Here is a 15,165-nt window from a genome sequence, read left to right as displayed (position 1 = left end):
AAGAGTGGCATCTTGGAAGTGGATAGGAAGTCTGCGGAGGATAGCACTCCGGATTGTCTGGTGAGAAGAAAGGAATTGCAGGCACAGTTTGACCTTCAGTCCACAGGAAAAGTGGTTCAGCAATTAAGGCAGGCAAAGGGGGTAGTATATGAATATGGGGAAAAGGCCAGTTATTTGCTGGAAGTCCATCTCCAGTAGCAAGCAGCTGCATGAAAGATTGTTCGGGCCCATGATGGGGTAGGGGAGTTGGTGGTGGCGCAGGAACAGGTGAACAAGGCATTTAAGGAATTTTGTAAAAAGTTGTTCCCTGTGTGTTCCAACCTGTACAAGTCGGATATGAGGAATTTTTGGGGGAGGTTGGAGTGTCCTAGAGTAGGAGAGGAGGATAGGGCAGCACTGGAAGAGCCAGTGGGGCTCGGGCAGCGATAGGAAATATACAAATGGGCCAGACACTGGGACCGGATGGTTTCCCGGTGAAGTTTTTGGTAAAGATAGGCACCTCTAATAGTAAAGATGTTTGAAGATGCTGTGGCCAAGGGGGCACTTCTGGAGGCAATGGAACAGGCATCTATTTTTCTGTTATTGAAAAGGATAAGGACCCGGTGGAGTGTAGGTCAAATTGGCCAATATGTTTGCAGAATGTGGATGCCAAGCTTCTTACCACGGTGTTGATACTTAAGTTGGAAGAATGCCTCCCACAGGTGATTGGGGAAGATCAGACGGGGTTTGTAAAGCGTAGGCAGTTGTCTTCGAACGTGCGCCGTTTGTTAAATGTGGTGCTCTCTCCAGCAGAAGGGGGAGCGGAAACAGAGGTGGCGTTGGCGTTGGACGCCGAGAAGCCATTTGACCGTGTGGAGTGGTGCTATTTGTTTGCAGTATTTGAGAGGTTTAGGATTGCAGCTATGTTTGTGGCATGGGTCAAATTGCCATGCAAGGGGACCGAAGGTGAGAATGCGCACAAATTAGGTGAATTTGAGGTACTTTCAAGTACATAGGGGAACGAGGGGTGCCTCATGTCGCGCCCTTTGTGTTTGTGTGGATGATAGAGCCGTTGGCCATTGCGCTGACGTGTTTATATACATGGAATGGGTTGTGGTGGGGGGGGGGGGTAAATCAGGTGTCTTTGTATGTTGATCCGAGGGAATAATGAGTTTGAGCCGGCAAGGCTGGATGCTAGGTTTCGGGAAGGAAGGAGCGGGGAGTGTTGGAAATGAAAGACTTATTTCTAGAAGGGCAATTCTGGTGGCATCGCCAGAAGGGTGCTGCCAGTGGTGGGGCAGTTATCTCGGCGATCTGCAAGAGGAGTTTGGAGGATATGGTGTCATTGGAGGGGGTTACAGCCAAGTGGGAGGAGGAATTGGGGATGACGCTGGAGGAGAGGTTGTGGTGTGAGGTGCTGCGAAGGGTTAATGCCTCAACCTCATGTATGAGGCTGGGGATGATATAGCTAAAGGTGGTCACTGAGCGCACCTGTTGAAGTAGAGGATGAGCCGGTTGTAGGAGGGAGTGGAAGACATTTGTAAACAGTGTGGGAGGGGTCCGGCCAACCATGAACATATATTCTGGGCCTGCCCAGTTGGAGAGATTTGGGGCATCTTTTCTCAGCACGGTGTCGGCGATCCTGCACGGATTTGGAACCTAGTCCTCTGGGGATAACACTTGCCGGAGCTGCAGGCGGGAGCGGGGGCAGATGTTTTAATCTTTGCCTCGCTGCAGGTGAGTCCTGTTGTGGTGGAGGTCAGTCTCGCTGCCTTGTGCCTCAGTATGGCAGGGGGACTTGATGGAGTTCCTGTACTTGGAGAGGGTGATGTTCATTTTGAGGGGGCGAGTGAGGGGTTCCACAAGAGTTGGGGATCTGTTTATACTACACTTTAAAGAGCTGGTTACCGTCAACTGCTGAGGGTGGGGGGCTTGTTTGGCTGTTTTACTTTTGTTGTGTTGTAGTTTTAAAATGTTAAAAATTGAATAAAAATATATATTTTTAAAGTTATGTTCTGTTTATAAAACACCTTGAATTCATTATGGGGCAAGAACAATATTCTTGTAGCACAAATAATGAACCATAACAAATAGTGCTATAACTTAAGAGAACTTTTAGGCAGGTGTAGCATTCTGCAACTGTATGGTATTGGAGGCATGTTTATTTACTTCTGAGAAAAAAACGTTAGAAATTCCTTACATCTAATCCAAATAAAATCAATAACTTAAGTTACGGATGATGTATCCATCATGATGCACAGGCTATTTCAAAAACCTGTCAAGAATTTTCAACCAGCACCATATTTGGTACGTTGCTTCAATTCAATGGAGAACCTCAGCTTAAGAACAAAACTTTTCTACAGTCAGTCAATCTGATTGCAGTTACGCTACAGTTATAGCTGCACGATGAGGAAAGAAGCTAGCAACCTGTAAAATAAGGCCAGGGAGTAGATTTTCCAGCCCCGTCCGCCATGAGAATTGTCGCAGGTGGGATGGAAAATTTTGATGGACTATTTAAAGGTCTGTTGAATGAACCACTGCATGAATTTCCGGTCTCAGGGCAGGTGTGACCAGAAAATCCAGCCTTCAGTCTACTCTCCTGGACTGCAACATTTTAAGCTTGAAGTGTTATTTCATCTTCATATGTTGCACATAAATCAGCTTTTTTTTACTTATTATCTTTCAGGTTGGCAGGGCTATGAAAATTTCATTGGTATCACTTGAGAGTGTTTATGTTCAAGTTGTAAATTATTTCATTGTCTTCTGTGGGTCCTCTCATGAGAAAGAGTCTGATGCTGGATTGGAATGGACATCCACAGAACTGGCAGTCCATATTATCAACGCTGGCGCAACACCATTTACAGAAGTACCACCAACCCACACTCCTTAAACGCAGTAGGTTTCACAATATTTGTAAATCATTCTCGATTTTAGGCTTCCCAACTTGACTTTTCCCAAGTTATATATTCCTCCACTTCATAAATTGATGCTAAGCCCAATCCCAAATGACTTTGTCCACAGTTTTCCTTGTCCATGGAGAACTATCCTGGTTCTGTTTGCCCTTCTCCATGGCAGTATGACAAGAGATTGATATGGACCACATTGTAGCATGTGTTTTCCATTATAAATTTAAACTTTGCATTTCACAACTGAACATTATCTTTGCATGTGTATACTCATACAAAATATGCTTCAACAATTTTATTATATCTCTCGAGCTCTGCCCTTCATAAAATTCTCATCAAAATGTGGTTGCCATGTTCAAACTCACACCAAGTCACATTTACCCATTGTCCTTACACTCGATCTACATTAACACCTGATTAAGCCACATGGAGATTTTTAAAATTTTCATTCTTGTTTTCAAATCCCTTCATGGTCTTGTCCCTCCCTATAAACCAGTCCAATTCACAAACTTCCCATTCCTCAGTGAGATTTCTGTGCTCCGCTGAAGCTGGTATCTTGAACAAATCTAATTTTAATTGCTCCAGTATTGAACCTGCCCGGTTTGTCCTGGCTCTCTGCAAGAGCACATAATTTACTCTTGCTCCCCTGCCTTTTCCCTTCGCCTACAAAAGTGTCCTCTCCAGATAATGATCCAATTCCTTTTTGAAAGCCATGACTGAATCTTCCTCCACCACACTCAGGCAGCACATATAAGATCCTAACCACTCTGCAAAAAAAGAAAATCCTCATGTTTCCATTACTCATTTTGTCAATGACCTCAAATATGTGCCCTCTGGTTCTTAATCTTTCGGTCAATGGAAACAGTTTCTCCCCATCCACTCTATCCAGACTCATGATTTTGTATACCTTTATCAAATCTCTTCTCAACTTTCTCCTCCGAACCTCAGATTCTTAATCTATCTATTTGACTAAGGCTCGTCATCCCCGGGAATCATTTCCAAAGTGTTCTGCACCCTCACTAATGCCTTTACATTCTTCCTGGTGCAATACTCCTGTTGTGGCCAAATTAGTCTTCTATAAAAGGCCCATCACTCCATAGCTTTTGTACTCTTTTTAAACCACTTTTTCAACCTTCCCTGCTACCTTTAACTATTTGTGCACATATACTCCTCGGTCACTCTGTTCAGTGACACCCTTTAGAATTGTATCCTTCAATAACAACGTTTATATTGTCTCTCCTCCCTTTCTTTCAAAGTGTATCACTTCACACTTCTCATAAATTTCAGCTGCCACATGCCCACCCATTCTACCAGCCAGTCAATGGCCTCTTGACATCTATTCCCATCTCCTTGGGAATTTTGTGTCATCCGCAAATTTTTTAATTGTACCTTGTAAACAAAAAAGCAGTGGTCCTAGTACTGACCCCTGCGAAACCCCACTGAATGCCTCTTCCTGTCCATAAAAATATTCACTCACCATACTCTGTTCACTGTACGTTTGCTAATTTTGTCTCCATGCTACCACTTAGTTACCCTCCCTTAAGCTGCTCAGGTTCTAAGTTCTAGAATTCCCTTTTAAAGCTTCATCCTCTCTCTACTTCACTTTCCTCCTTCAAGGTACTCCTTAGAACCTCTTCTTGATCAAACGTTTTGTCATCTGCCCTAATGTACCCCTGTAGCTTGGTGTCATATTTTGTTTTATAACACTCCAGTGAATGATTTATTACATAAAAGCCACTACATAAATACAATTGGTCATATTTGTGGAGACATTTCCAAACAGTGATTGGAGTCATTATACTTTAAAAGGTTACCATTACAGAGACATAAATGTTATGAGCTCCCACTACAACTTTATTTAAAGATTTGATTTTTTTTTAAAGTTAAAATTAGACATTTGAAACATTTTTATGAATTTCACCACATATTTTGCATCAATCCACAACCATCAACAAAACAATTCCTCCTCGAAGAGTTAAACTTATAAAAATAACTGATATACAAAACAGACACCAATTGCTGATAGCAAATAAACATTTGCCATCATAAATCATAAAATGGAGATGGCATCATGTATGTGAGTTATATTTGGTAAAAGAAAAGTTTGTGAAATGCATGCTCTATAAGTTGTGCTCTTTCCCAGCAAGAATAAATGCGGTATTTACAAAATAGGCCGTTGCCCTAGCATAATAACAGTGACGCCAAAATGTTCGATTCCATCAGATACAAAATGCACTGAATTTATCCTCTATGTTCTCTGACACTAAACAGGCGTCAAAAGTTTTTATTAAGTGATTTAAATTAATATTTTACGTTCACAAGGGCTGACCATGAAGGCGAGCTTTGAGGATGGGCACAGTGAGAACTAAGACAAATAGTTAACCACGGTAAAACAGAACAGTTCCTTGTTGCTGAAAATAAACTTTGCTACGAGTCAGCAGGGATGTGTGCGGGCTTCCCTTGAACGAAGGGGTGGGGGGTAACGGGAGGAAGAGGGGGTGGGGGGTAATGGGGGGGCAAAGGGAGGGAGGGGTGTAAAGGGAGGGAGGGGTGTAAAGGGAGGGAGGGGTGTAAAGGGAGGGAGGGTGTAAAGGGAGGGAGGGGTGTAAAGGGAGGGAGGGTTGTAAAGGGAGGGAGGGGTGTAAAGGAGGGAGGGGTGTAAAGGGAGGGAGGGGTGTAAAGGGAGGGAGGGGTGTAAAGGGAGGGAGGGGTGTAAAGGGAGGGAGGGGTGTAAAGGGAGTTAGGGAGGGGTGTAAAGGGAGTTAGGGAGGGGTGTAAAGGGAGTTAGGGAGGGGTGTAAAGGGAGTTAGGGAGGGGTGTAAAGGGAGTTAGGGAGGGGTGTAAAGGGAGTTAGGGAGGGGTGTAAAGGGAGTTAGGGAGGGGTGTAAAGGGAGTTAGGGAGGGGTGTAAAGGGAGTTAGGGAGGGGTGTAAAGGGAGTTAGGGAGGGGTGTAAAGGGAGTTAGGGAGGGGTGTAAAGGGAGTTAGGGAGGGGTGTAAAGGGAGTTAGGGAGGGGTGTAAAGGGAGTTAGGGAGGGGTGTAAAGGGAGGGAGGGAGGGGTGTAAAGGGAGGGAGGGAGGGTGTAAAGGGAGGGAGGGAGGGGTGTAAAGGGAGGGAGGGAGGGGTGTAAAGGGAGGGAGGGAGGGGTGTGTAAAGGGAGGGAGGAGAGGGGTGTAAAGGGAGGGAGGGAGGGGTGTAAAGGGAGGAGGGAGGGGTGTAAAGGGAGGGAGGGAGGGGGTGTAAAGGGAGGGAGGGAGGGGTGTAAAGGGAGGGAGGGAGGGGTGTAAAGGGAGGGAGGGAGGGGTGAAAAGGGAGGGAGGGAGGGGGTGTAAAGGGAGGGAGGGAGGGGTGTAAAGGGAGGGAGGGAGGGGTGTAAAGGGAGGGAGGGAGGGGTGTAAAGGGAGGGAGGGAGGGGTGTAAAGGGAGGGAGGGAGGGGTGTAAAGGGAGGGAGGGAGGGGTGTAAAGGGAGGGAGGGAGGGGTGTAAAGGGAGGGAGGGAGGGGTGTAAAGGGAGTTAGGGAGGGGTGTAAAGGGAGTTAGGGAGGGGTGTAAAGGGAGTTAGGGAGGGGTGTAAAGGGAGTTAGGGAGGGGTGTAAAGGGAGTTAGGGAGGGGTGTAAAGGGAGTTAGGGAGGGGTGTAAAGGGAGTTAGGGAGGGGTGTAAAGGGACGTTAGGGGAGGGGTGTAAAGGGAGTTAGGGAGGGGTTGTAAAGGGAGTTAGGGAGGGGTGTAAAGGGAGTTAGGGAGGGGTGTAAAGGGAGTTAGGGAGGGGTGTAAAGGGAGTTAGGGAGGGGTGTAAAGGGAGTTAGGGAGGGGTGTAAAGGGAGTTAGGGAGGGGGTGTAAAGGGAGTTAGGGAGGGGTGTAAAGGGAGTTAGGGAGGGGTGTAAAGGGAGTTAGGGAGGGGTGTAAAGGGAGTTAGGGAGGGGTGTAAAGGGAGTTAGGGAGGGGTGTAAAGGGAGTTAGGGAGGGGTGTAAAGGGAGGGAGGGCTGTAAAGGGAGGGAGGGGTGTAAAGGGAGTTAGGGAGGGGTGTAAAGGGAGTTAGGGAGGGCTGTAAAGGGAGTTAGGGAGGGCTTGTAAAGGGTAGGGAGGGCTGTAAAGGGAGGGAGGGCTGTAAAGGGAGGGAGGGCTGTAAAGGGAGGGAGGGCTGTAAAGGGAGGGAGGGCTGTAAAGGAGGGAGGGCTGTAAAGGGAGGGAGGGCTGTAAAGGGAGGGAGGGCTGTAAAGGGAGGGAGGGCTGTAAAGGGAGGGAGGGCTGTAAAGGGAGGGAGGGCTGTAAAGGGAGGGAGGGCTGTAAAGGGAGGGAGGGAGAGGTGTAAAGGGAGGGAGGAGGCTGTAAGGGAGGGAGGGGGAGGAGGGCTGTAAAGGGAGGGAGGGAGGGCTGTAAAGGGAGGGAGGGAGGGCTGTAAAGGGAGGGAGGGAGGGGCTGTAAAGGGAGGGAGGGAGGGCTGTAAAGGGAGGGAGGGAGGGCTGTAAAGGGAGGGAGGGCTGTAAAGGGAGGGAGGGCTGTAAAGGGAGGGAGGGCTGTAAAGGGAGGGAGGGAGAGGTGTAAAGGGAGGGAGGGAGAGGTGTAAAGGGAGGGAGGGAGAGGTGTAAAGGGAGGGAGGGAGAGGTGTAAAGGGAGGGAGGGAGAGGTGTAAAGGGAGGGAGGGAGAGGTGTAAAGGAGGGAGAGGTGTAAAGGGAGGGAGGGAGAGGTGTAAAGGGAGGGAGGGAGAGGTGTAAAGGGAGGGAGGAGAGGTGTAAAGGGAGGGGAGGCAGAGGTTGTAAAGGGAGGGAGGGAGAGGTGTAAAGGGAGGGAGGGAGAGGTGTAAAGGGAGGGAGGGAGAGGTGTAAAGGGAGGGAGGGAGAGGTGTAAAGGGAGGGAGGGAGGGGTGTAAAGGGAGGGAGGGAGGGGTGTAAAGGGAGGGAGGGAGGGGTGTAAAGGGAGGGAGGGAGGGGTGTAAAGGGAGGGAGGGAGGGGTGTAAAGGGAGGGAGGGAGGGGTGTAAAGGGAGGGAGGGAGGGGTGTAAAGGGAGGGAGGGAGGGGTGTAAAGGGAGGGAGGGAGGGGTGTAAAGGGAGGGAGGGAGGGGTGTAAAGGGAGGGAGGGAGGGGTGTAAAGGGAGGGAGGGAGGGGTGTAAAGGGAGGGAGGGAGGGGTGTAAAGGGAGGGAGGGAGGGGTGTAAAGGGAGGAGGGAGGGGTGTAAAGGGAGGGAGGGAGGGGTGTAAAGGGAGGGAGGGAGGGGTGTAAAGGGAGGGAGGGAGGGGTGTAAAGGGAGGGAGGGAGGGGTGTAAAGGGAGGGAGGGAGGGGTGTAAAGGGAGGGAGGGAGGGGTTGTAAAGGGAGGGAGGGAGGGGTGTAAAGGAGGGAGGGAGGGGTGTAAAGGGAGGGAGGAGGGGTGTAAAGGGAGGGAGGGAGGGTGTAAAGGGAGGGAGGGAGGGGTGTAAAGGGAGGGAGGGAGGGGTGTAAAGGGAGGGAGGGAGGGGTGTAAAGGGAGGGAGGGAGGGGTGTAAAGGGAGGGAGGGAGGGGTGTAAAGGGAGGGAGGGAGGGGTGTAAAGGGAGGGAGGGAGGGAGGGGTGTAAAGGGAGGGAGGGAGGGAGGGGTGTAAAGGGAGGGAGGGAGGGGTTGTAAAGGGAGGGAGGGTGGGAGGGGTGTAAAGGGAGGGAGGGAGGGGTGTAAAGGGAGGGAGGGAGGGGTGTAAAGGGAGGGAGGGAGGGGTGTAAAGGGAGGGAGGGAGGGGTGTAAAGGGAGGGAGGAGGAGGGGTGTAAAGGGAGGGAGGGAGGGGTGTAAAGGGAGGAGGGAGGGGTGTAAAGGGAGGGGAGGGAGGGGTGTAAAGGGAGGGAGGGAGGGGTGTAAAGGGAGGGAGGGAGGGGTGTAAAGGGAGGGAGGGAGGGGTGTAAAGGGAGGGAGGGAGGGGTGTAAAGGGAGGGAGGGAGGGGTGTAAAGGGAGGGAGGGAGGGGTGTAAAGGGAGGGAGGGAGGGGTGTAAAGGGAGGGAGGGAGGGTGTAAAGGGAGGGAGGGAGGGGTGTAAAGGGAGGGAGGGAGGGGTGTAAAGGGAGGGAGGGAGGGTGTAAAGGGAGGGAGGGAGGGGGTGTAAAGGGAGGGAGGGAGGGGTGTAAAGGAGGGAGGGAGGGGTGTAAAGGGAGGGAGGGAGGGGTGTAAAGGAGGGAGGGAGGGTGTAAAGGGAGGGAGGGAGGGGTGTAAAGGGAGGGAGGGAGGGTGTAAAGGGAGGGAGGGAGGGTGTAAAGGGAGGGAGGGAGGGGTGTAAAGGGAGGGAGGGAGGGAGGGGTGTAAAGGGAGGGAGGGAGGGAGGGTGTAAGGGAGGGAGGGAGGGGTGTAAAGGGAGGGAGGGAGGGAGGGGTGTAAAGGGAGGAGGGAGGGAGGGGGTGTAAAGGGAGGGAGGGAGGTGAGGGGTGTAAAGGGAGGGAGGGAGGGAGGGGTGTAAAGGGAGGGAGGGAGGGAGGGGTGTAAAGGGAGGGAGGGAGGGAGGGGTGTAAAGGGAGGGAGGGAGGGAGGGGTGTAAAGGGAGGGAGGGAGGGAGGGTTGTAAAGGGAGGGAGGGAGGAGGGTGTAAAGGGAGGGAGGGAGGGGTGTAAAGGGAGGGAGGGAGGGGTGTAAAGGGAGGGAGGGAGGGGTGTAAAGGGAGGAGGGAGGGGTGTAAAGGGAGGGAGGGAGGGGTGTAAAGGAGGGAGGGAGGGGTGTAAAGGGAGGGAGGGAGGGGTGTAAAGGGAGGGAGGGAGGGGTGTAAAGGGAGGGAGGGAGGGGTGTAAAGGGAGGGAGGGAGGGGTGTAAAGGGAGGGAGGGAGGGGTGTAAAGGGAGGGAGGGAGGGGTGTAAAGGGAGGGAGGGAGGGGTGTAAAGGGAGGGAGGGAGGGGTGTAAAGGAGGGAGGGGAGGGGTGTAAAGGGAGGGAGGGAGGGGTGTAAAGGGAGGGAGGGAGGGGTGTAAAGGGAGGGAGGGAGGGGTGTAAAGGGAGGGAGGGAGGGGTGTAAAGGGAGGGAGGGAGGGGGTGTAAAGGAAGGGAGGGAGGGAGGGGTGTAAAGGAAGGGAGGAGGGAGGGGTGTAAAGGGAGGGAGGGAGGGGTGTAAAGGGAGGGAGGGAGGGTGTAAAGGGAGGAGGGAGGGGTGTAAAGGGAGGGAGGGAGGGTGTAAGGAGGAGGAGGGTGTAAAGGGAGGGAGGGAGGGGTGTAAAGGGAGGGAGGGAGGGTTGTAAAGGGAGGGAGGGAGGGGTGTAAAGGGAGGGAGGGAGGGTGTAAAGGGAGGGAGGGGAGGGGTGTAAAGGGAGGGAGGGAGGGGGTAAAGGGAGGGAGGGAGGGGTGTAAAGGGAGGGAGGGAGGGGGTGTAAAGGGAGGGAGGGAGGGAGGGGTGTAAAGGGAGGGAGGGGAGGGAGGGGTGGGAGGGAGGGAGGGAGGGAGGGAGGGGTGGAGGGAGGGAGGGAGGGAGGGGTGGGAGGGAGGGAGGGAGGAGGAGGGGGTGGGAGGGAGGGAGGGGAGGGAGGGAGGGGTGGGAGGGAGGGAGGGGTGGGAGGGAGGGAGGGGTGGGAGGGAGGGGTGGGAGGGAGGGGTGGGAGGGTGGGAGGGAGGGGTGGGAGGGTGGGAGGAGGGGTGGGAGGGTGGAGGGAGGGGTGGGAGGGTGGGAGGAGGGGTGGGAGGTGGGAGGGAGGGAGGGAGGGGTGGGAGGGAGGGAGGGAGGGGTGGGAGGGGAGGGAGGGAGGGGAGGGGAGGGAGGGAGGGAGGGAGGGAGGGAGGGAGGGAGGGAGAGGAGGGAGGAGGGAGGGAGGGAGGGAGGGAGGGAGGGAGGAGGGGTGGGAGGAGGGAGGGAGGGAGGGAGGGAGGGAGGGAGGGAGGGGTGGGAGGGAGGGAGGGAGGGAGGGAGGAGGGTGGGAGGGAGGGAGGGAGGGGTGGGAGGGAGGGAGGGAGGGGTGGGGAGGGAGGACGCAGAGGGAGGGGGGGAGGGACGCAGAGGGAGGGGGGGAGGGACGCAGAGGGAGGGGGAGGGACGCAGAGGGAGGGGGGAGGGACGCAGAGGGAGGGGGGAGGGACGCAGAGGGAGGGGGGAGGGACGCAGAGGGAGGGGGGAGGGACGCAGAGGGAGGGGGGAGGGACGCAGAGGGAGGGGGGGAGGGACGCAGAGGGGGGGGGGGGAGGGACGCAGAGGGGGGGGGGGAGGGACGCAGAGGGAGGGGGGGAGGGAACGCAGAGGGAGGGGGGAGGGACGCAGAGGGAGGGGGGGAGGGACGCAGAGGGAGGGGGGAGGGACGCAGAGGGAGGGGGGGAGGGACGCAGAGGGAGGGGGGGAGGGACGCAGAGGGAGGGGGGGAGGGACGCAGAGGGAGGGGGGGAGGGACGCAGAGGGAGGGGGGGAGGGACGCAGAGGGAGGGGGGGAGGGACGCAGAGGGAGGGGGGGAGGGACGCAGAGGGAGGGGGGAGGGGCGCAGAGGGAGGGGGGGGAGGGCGCAGAGGGAGGGGGGAGGGACGCAGAGGGAGGGGGGAGGGACGCAGAGGGAGGAGGGGAGAGGGAACGCAGAGGGAGGGGGGAGGGACGCGAGAGGGAGGGGGGAGGGACGCAGAGGGAGGGGGGAGGGAGGGACGCAGAGGGAGGGGGGAGGGACGCAGAGGGAGGGAGGGGGGAGGGACGCAGAGGGAGGGGGGGAGGGACGCAGAGGGAGGGGGAGGGACGCAGAGGGAGGGGGGAGGACGCAGAGCGAGGGAGGGACGCAGAGGGAGGGGGAGGACGCAGAGGGAGGGGGGAGGGACGCAGAGGGGGAGAGGGAGGGGGGAGGGACGCAGAGGGAGGGGGGGAGGGACGCAGAGGGAGGGGGGAGGGACGCAGGAGGGGAGGGACGCTGAGGGACGCGAGGGGGGGGAGGGGGGGAGGGACGCAGAGGGAGGGGGAGGGACGCAGAGGGGGAGGGCGAGGGAGGGGAGGGAGAGGGGGGGAGGGACGCAGAGGGAGGGGGGGAGGGACGCAGAGGGAGAGGGGGGGAGGGACGCAGAGGGAGGGGGGGGAGGGACGCAGAGGGAGGGGGGGGAGGGACGCAGAGGGAGGGGGGGGGACGCAGAGGGAGGGGGGGGAGAGGGACGCAGAGGGAGGGAGGGAGCGAGGGAGGTGGGGAGGACGCAGAGGGAGGGGGGGGAGGGACGCAGAGGGAGGGGGGAGGGACGCAGAGGGAGGGGGGAGGGAGACGGAGGAGGGGGGGAGTGAAGGGCGGGAGAGGGGGAGGAGGACGCAATGGTGGAGGGTGAGGGGGTGGAATGGGAGGGGTGAGGGGAGGAGGGGGGGGGACGCAGGGGGATGGGGGGGTGGGGGTGGAGGGACGCAGAGGGAGGGGGGGAGGGAGAGAGGGAGGGGGGAGGGAGAGAGCGGAGGGGGGGAGGGACGCAGAGGAGGGGGAGGGACGCGAGGGAGGGCAGAGGGGGGGCGCAGAGGGAGGGGAGGGACGCAGAATGGGGGGGTGAGGGGGTGGAATGGGGGGGGTGAGGGGGTGAATGGGGGGGGTGAGGGGTGGAATGGGGGGGTGAGGGGGTGGAATGGGGGGGGTGAGGGGTGGAATGGGGGGGTGAGGGGGTGGAATGGGGGGGTGAGGGGTGGAATGGGGGGGGTGAGGGGGTGGAATGGGGGGGTGAGGGGGTGGAATGGGGGGGGTGAGGGGGTGGAATGGGGGGGGGTGAGGGGGTGGAATGGGGGGGGTGAGGGGTGGAATGGGGGGGTGAGGGGGTGGAATGGGGGGGTGAGGGGGTGGAATGGGGGGGTGAGGGGGTGGAATGGGGGGGGTGAGGGGGTGGAATGGGGGGGTGAGGGGGTGGAGGGGGGGGTGAGGGGTGGAATGGGGGGCGTGAGGGGGTGGAATGGGGGGGGTGAGGGGTGGAATGGGGGGGGTGAGGGGGTGGAATGGGGGGGGTGAGGGGTGGAATGGGGGGGTGAGGGGGTGGAATGGGGGGGTGAGGGGGTGGAATGGGGGGTGTGAGGGGGTGGAATGGGAGGGGACGGTGGGAATGGGGGTGAGGGGGTGGAATGGGGGGGTGAGGGGGTGGAATGGGGGGGTGAGGGGGTGGAATGGGGGGGTGAGGGGGGTGGAATGGGGGGGTGAGGGGGTGGACATGGGGGGGTGAGGGGGTGGAATGGGGGGGGTGAGGGGGTGGAATGGGGGGTGAGGGGGTGGAATGGGGGGGGGAGGAATGGGGGGGGTGAGGGGGTGGAATGGGGGGGTGAGGGGGTGGAATGGGGGGGGTGAGGGGGTGGAATGGGGGGGTGAGGGGGTGGAATGGGGGGGTGAGGGGTGGAATGGGGGGGTGAGGGGGTGGAATGGGGGTGAGGGGGTGGAATGGGGGGTGAGGGGTGGAATGGGGGGGGTGAGGGGGTGGAATGGGGGGGTGAGGGGGTGGAATGGGGGGGTGAGGGGTGGAATGGGGGGGGTGAGGGGGTTGGAATGGGGGGGTGAGGGGTGGAATGGGGGGGTGAGGGGGTGGAATGGGGGGGGTGAGGGGGTGGAATGGGGGGGGTGAGGGGGTGGAATGGGGGGGTGAGGGGGTGGAATGGGGGGGGTGAGGGGGTGGAATGGGGGGGTGAGGGGGTGGAATGGGGGGTGAGGGGGTGGAATGGGGGGGTGAGGGGGTGGAATGGGGGGGGTGAGGGGGTGGAATGGGGGGGTGAGGGGGTGGAATGGGGGGTGAGGGGGGGGAATGGGGGGGTGAGGGGGTGGAATGGGGGGGTGAGGGGGTGGAATGGGGGGGTGAGGGGGTGAATGGGGGGGTGAGGGGTGGAATGGGGGGGTGAGGGGGTGGAATGGGGGGGTGAGGGGGTGGAATGGGGGGGTGAGGGGGTGGAATGGGGGGTGAGGGGGTGGAATGGGGGGTGAGGGGTGGAATGGGGGGGTGAGGGGGGTGGAATGGGGGGGGTGAGGAGGTGAGGGGTGGAATGGGGGGGTGAGGGTGGAATGGGGGGGTGAGGGGGTGGAATGGGGGGGTGAGGGGGTGGAATGGGGGGGTGAGGGGGTGGAATGGGGGGTGAGGGGGTGGAATGGGGGGGTGAGGGGTGGAATGGGGGGGTGAGGGGGTGGAATGGGGGGGTGAGGGGGTGGAATGGGGGGTGAGGGGGTGGAATGGGGGGGTGAGGGGGTGGAATGGGGGGGTGAGGGTGCTGGGGGGGTGAGGGTGTGGAATGGGGGGGTGAGGGGTGGATGGGGGGTGAGGGGGTGGAATGGGGGGTGAGGGGTGGATGGGGGGGTGAGGGGGTGGAATGGGGGGGTGAGGGGTGGAATGGGGGGGTGAGGGGGTGGAATGGGGGGTGAGGGGGTGGAATGGGGGGGTGAGGGGTGGAATGGGGGGTGAGGGGGTGGAATGGGGGGGTGAGGGGGTGGAATGGGGGGTGAGGGGGTGGAATGGGGGGTGAATGGGGGTGAGGGGGTGGAATGGGGGGGTGAGGGGGTGGAATGGGGGGGTGAGGGGGTGGAATGGGGGGGTGAGGGGGTGGAATGGGGGGTGAGGGGGTGGAATGGGGGGGGTAGAGGGGGTGGAATGGGGGGTGAGGGGGTGGAATGAGGGGGGTGATGGGGGGTGGAATGGGGGGGGGGGTGAGGGGGTGGAATGGGGGGGGGGAGGGGGTGGAATGGTGGGGTGAGGGTTGAATGGGGGTGGATGGGGTGGATGGGGTGAGGGGGGTGGAATGGGGGGGTGAGGGGGTGGAATGGGGGGGTGAGGGGGTGAATGGGGGGTGAGGGGGTGGGATGGGGGGTGAGGGGGTGGAATGGGGGGGAGGGGTGGAATGGGGGGGTGAGGGGGTGGAATGGGGGGGTGAGGGGGTGGAATGGGGGGGTGAGGGGGTGCCATTGGGGTGAGGGGTGGAATGGGGGGGTGAGGGGGTGGAATGGGGGGTGAGGGGGTGGAATGGGGGGGTGAGGGGGTGGAATGGGGGGGTGAGGGGGTGGAATGGGGGGGTGAGGGGGTGGAATGGGGGGTGAGGGGTGGAATGGGGGTGAGGGGTGGAATGGGGGGGTGTGAGGGGTGGAATGGGGGGGGTGAGGGGGGTGGAATGGGGGGGTGAGGGGGTGGAATGGGGGGTGAGGGGTGGGAATGGGGGGGGGGTGGAATGGGGGGGTGAGGGGGTGGAATGGGGGGGTGAGGGGGTGGAATGGGGGGTGAGGGGGTGGAATGGGGGGGTGAGGGTGAATGGGGGGGTGGAGGGGGTGGAATGGGGGGGTGAGGGGGTGGAATGGGGGGGGGTGAGGGGGTGGAATGGGGGGGGGTGAGGGGGTGGAATGGGGGGGGGTGAGGGGGTGGAATGGGGGGGTGAGGGGGTGGAATGGGGGG

The 15,165-nt window shown here is 58.6% G+C and overlaps 1 protein-coding gene across 7 annotated transcripts in view; it reads right to left on the bottom strand.

Moving 5' to 3' along the window:
- Nucleotides 1-15,165, bottom strand: part of skap2 (src kinase associated phosphoprotein 2) — a 1,200,731-nt gene that overhangs the window by 479,880 nt on the left and 705,686 nt on the right. The window lies entirely within an intron of this gene.

Source organism: Scyliorhinus torazame, chromosome 6 (genome assembly GCF_047496885.1).
Source record: "Scyliorhinus torazame isolate Kashiwa2021f chromosome 6, sScyTor2.1, whole genome shotgun sequence".
Classification (NCBI taxonomy): Eukaryota; Metazoa; Chordata; class Chondrichthyes; order Carcharhiniformes; family Scyliorhinidae; genus Scyliorhinus; species Scyliorhinus torazame.
The sequence above is the reverse complement of the archived record's forward strand: the minus strand, read 5'-3'. Positions and strand labels throughout refer to the sequence as shown.